Source organism: Sinocyclocheilus anshuiensis, unplaced genomic scaffold (genome assembly GCF_001515605.1).
Source record: "Sinocyclocheilus anshuiensis isolate Anshui unplaced genomic scaffold, SAMN03320099.WGS_v1.1 scaffold524, whole genome shotgun sequence".
Lineage (NCBI taxonomy): Eukaryota > Metazoa > Chordata > Actinopteri > Cypriniformes > Cyprinidae > Sinocyclocheilus > Sinocyclocheilus anshuiensis.
The window spans coordinates 2,626,546-2,631,065 of NW_015555703.1; the positions used below are offsets into that span (position 1 = coordinate 2,626,546).

Consider the following 4,520-nt stretch of genomic DNA (forward strand, 5'->3'; position numbering starts at 1 on the left):
GTTTAAAAATGGTGAGAAGCTTGTAAGATTTCCGGCTCATCATTTCTCTCACACAATGCAAGCTGCGATCATACAAGCATATATTTCCATGTGATTTCTTCCAATGGGGGAAAAAATGAATTTGCTCATTCTGTTTGTTGGAGCAGTTGACAGGTCAACTTCTCACCCAATGGCGTGGAGTGAGCGGAGTGAGTCTGGATAGCACATGGGGAGTGTTTGGAAAAACTTTTCATAGGCAGTCATAATTTAATGAGAGAGCTGGGCTGCAGAAGTGATGTACAGCAACTTTCAAAAAAAGGCAGTGTTAAGTAGACAAAACATTTGCTTGCTTGTTGTATTGCTGTTATCTCAAAGTCTGTGTATCCTAACAGTATGTTGATATATATCTGATATGTTAGTGTGGTATGGCAAGCTGAAAATGTGCCATACACCAGGTTTTTGTAAAACACAGCCACTATGAATTGGAACAAAAGAGCAGCAAAATTTGCAAGGAGGCAGAGTCAAGGGTCAGTTCCTTTCCATCAATGACAATTTCACAGTGTAGATTAATTTGAATAGACTCTGATTATTCACATGGGTGACACAACTGCCAAAGAGAGGAAATTGCTCATTTATTTCGCATAAAATAACGAGGAACAAGATTTAAAAAATAGAATAAAATTAGGAACATTACACAAATTAAAAAACAAATAGTGTTGGTTCATGCATTCATTGAGAGTATATTTGAAATGTATTTTTCAAAATGACAATAAACAACAACAAAAGACATGCACTTAACACACTGACATTGGATTGCAACCATCTGTTAATGTTTGGATTAGTGTTTATTTGTTAGAAGCCACATGACAATCATGTGTGCCTGCTTTAAAAAAAAAAAAACACTGGATCAGACATACATTGTAACAGCCGTTGCAAATATAACAATGGAAGTTACCAATCATTGTGAACTCACTGACACCCAAGTCTTTTTATTGAAACATTAAATACAGATTATAATGAGTACACTGTACATACAGATAAACATATGTGAGCACAAGTCACTAATGTACTGTATGCATATAAGATTAGGCATCTGATCTGGTCTTTAATGAGGGTCTTGAAATGCTATTAACTACTGCCAACTACAGCCAGCCAGCCAGAGAGAGAAGGATGCTTCACTGACCTCTGTCTGCATCACTCCTGCCAATTTTAGGATGGACAACAAACTAAACATCATCCTAGCAGTTTATACACTGTGTAACTATATTACACAATTACATACATAAAACAACACAGAAAATATGCAAATAAAATGATTGGGCATGTGTTTTATGTATGTGAGGGTGCTTTTGATTCCCCATTTCTACTTAATCCTCTCCCATCCCCCTTCACTCATCTCCGCATTATCCTCTGTGCATTTGAATGATTCTGTGACGGGGGTCTCTCTCCTCCCGCCCCATCGCCTCATTTCTCTTCATAGCTGATTATTCTGGTGGAGAAGAAACATCTGATTTCTGTCGAGCGCCATTGCGATCGAGTGTTTTTGGGGGATTTTGATCAGAGAGGCTGAAACTGAGCATCTTAACCTGCTGGCACTTGTTCAGTCTGCATTTCACATGCAGATGCACTGAATGGTGAAAACTGGATTGAACTCATCATTTGACCATGGCAGCTGCTGCACACCAATAATGTTTGGAATAAAAGCGATACATTGGAAGTAAGCGCGATGTTTGGCAGTAGGTGAGTAGCTGCGACGCGATGTGTGCTGTTACAGGTGCGCAGCGTTTGTGTAAATAAAAATGTATCAACTTCATTTGCCCAATCTTCTAAAAATGTAACTCTTTATTTGAGTGAAGTGCAGTCATAGTTATTTTTGCTTCATTCTCTCGTTCGCTTCACGATTCCATTTAAAGCGAGTTATTTTTTCATGGTTGAATTCGACCGGATTTCTCTGAAACAGGTGTGGAGGAGAATGTGTCGTTGTGTTGTGAATTAACTGCTAGTTTCGAATATATGTTGTACTATATGAATTGCTTAAATGCAGTGTCTCACGAGGAAGCAAATGCATAACTTTTTGTTTTTAGTAATGTAAAGGTTATTGGGTTGTTATTTTGTCTCCCAACATTTTCCCCTGTACGTTATGAAAATAAAACCTGAACATAACGTTCTGTAAAACTTATTTGCCACAGAATCCTCAGGACTAGCCTATATAGGTTGTCTTCATCTTTGAATTAGCTGCAAATATAACCGAATGGGAACTATACACTTGGTTTTGTGTTTGCTGGGTGACTGTATACATGTACAAAGTAGCCTACAAAGCATGGAAACTTCAGATGATGTGTGATCTTCTGATTGGCATCTTGTAAATCAGTCAGTCACTCTGTGCAAAACTTAAAGGGATAGTTCACCCAAAAATGAAAATGTGATGTTTATCTGCTTACCCCCAGGGCATCCAAGATAGGTGACTTTGTTTCTTCAGTAGAACACAAATTATGATTTTTAAGTCCAGCCGTTGCAGTCGTATAATGCATGGCAATGGTAACAAAATCTATGAGAGTAAAAAAAACATGCACAGACAAAATCACATTTTCATTTTGGGGTGAACTATCCCTTTAAATGTTGTAAATAATTAAACTGCTATGTGAAGACTTGCTGCCAACTCAATTAAAAAAAACCTCATAATGTTCTTTCTTCAGTTATTATTTACTACATTTTATTTAGTTGTGGATGTGGCTTGATTTTGAATTTTGGCTTGTATGCTAGACAGACTCTGATTTTTGGTGGTGGGGGTTGGGATCTTAGACTCACATGAAAATAGATGAGCTTCATTTGAACATGCTTTCGACATGCATCGGTACAACTGATGCTTAAATAATAAAAGACTTAATTGACAAAATAGTATAGTCAAGTCACCTTTATTTATATAGTGCTTTATACAATACAGATTATGTCAAATCAGCTTTACAGGAAAAATTATGTGCTGATAATGCAAAAGGACAATAAAAAACAGTCAGTTTATCAGTTAAAGTCAGTTCATTGTTGATTCAGGCCATGTCCACACGTACACGGGTATTTTTATAAACTGAGTTTTTCCTTCCGTTTTTAAAAAAATCTCTGTGCACATGAAAACGCAAACGCATGCTATGAAGCACTGTCAAGAGCATGCCAAACCAACAGGTGGCGATATAATCTCAACCGTAAAGCCATGTTGGCCAATCAGAAGCCTGAAAAAGTTTCCAGTAGGCGGAGATAACAGCGCAGGCTCCGACGTCACAAGCCAAAAACTCCGGTTTCGCTGTCTACACGATAACACTGCAACCGGATATTTTGAAAATCTTCACCCTGGCAGGCGTTTTCAAAAATGTTCGGTTTCAGTGACCTGGTGCTGCGTTTGCGTGTGGACGAACGACCTAACCGCGTAGAAAAAGCTGCGATTTTAAAAATAACCTTGTTCGTGTGGACAGTGCCTCAGTGATGTCATTGTCCAGCTCAGTTCAGTTCTCTTCCAATAGTGCCTGTGCAATCAAGTCAACAATATTGCCAAAAACTGAGTCCCCAACTAAGCAAGCAAAACTCCATCTGTGACAGAAATGGAGAAAGAAACTTGGGAGAAACCAGGCTCAGTCGGGGGGCCAGTTCTCCTCTGGCCAGACGAAACCAGCATGCTGTGGTTTAATTCCAGGCTGCAACGCAAGTCAGATTGAGCGGAGGACTCGTCTGGTTCCCGTGGTCTTGTGCCGATGGCCGACGAGGTCTTCACAGGGGATCTGTCAGGGTATACACACTGGATCCGTATGGCTACGGTGACCTCGGAATAAGAATGAAACAGACTAATATTAGCTTAGATGCCATTCTTCTTACGTTGTAACGAGTAAACTGGAAGGTAATGGAAGTGTTCCCGGTTCCTGTTGACCTAATTAATGCAGCCTAACAATCGGATTGATTTATAGAAATGCGATAGTGTATTATGTGTATGCCAGGTTATGGATCTTTATCCTAGATTTAAACTAACAGAGTGTGTCTGCCTCCCGAACAGCGCTAGGTAGATTGTTCCAGAGTTTGAGTGCTAAATAGGAAAAGGATCTGCAACCCGCAGTTGATTTTGATATTCTAGGTATTATGAAATGGCACCACTTTAGACATCCAGCCATTGAGTGACGACAGTCTGCTGTGTATCTCGTCACCACGGTAAGCAGGGAGAGGACCAGAGCATATTACAGTGTCTGACATCATACTGGCAAGTTCACACACCTCTATAATGTTATTTTTAGTGATCTCTGACTGGCGAAGTCGGACATCATTAGTGCAGACGTGAATAACAATCTTACTGAATTTATGTTTAGGATTAGCCAGCACTTTTAAATTTGCCAAGATGTCAGGCGCTCTGGCTCCCGGTAAACATTGGACTATGGTGGCTGGTGTCTCTATTTTCACGTTCTGTATAATAGAATTGCCAATAACTAGGGCTCTTTCGACAGGTTTCTTAGTGGTTGTGTCACTGAGTGGCGAGAACCTGTTTAATGTTTTGATCGGAACGGAAG

The 4,520-nt window shown here is 39.6% G+C and overlaps 1 protein-coding gene across 4 annotated transcripts in view; it reads left to right on the forward strand.

Moving 5' to 3' along the window:
• Positions 1–1,474: 1,474 nt before the first annotated feature.
• dab1b (DAB adaptor protein 1b) overlaps positions 1,475–4,520 on the forward strand; it is a 38,283-nt gene continuing 35,237 nt past the window's right edge. For all 4 annotated transcript variants that reach the window (XR_001632239.1, XM_016464627.1, XM_016464628.1 and 1 more), the window contains exon 1: positions 1,475–1,719. The gene's annotated coding sequence lies outside the window, so the exon portion shown is untranslated. The remainder of the gene's footprint in view (positions 1,720–4,520) is intronic.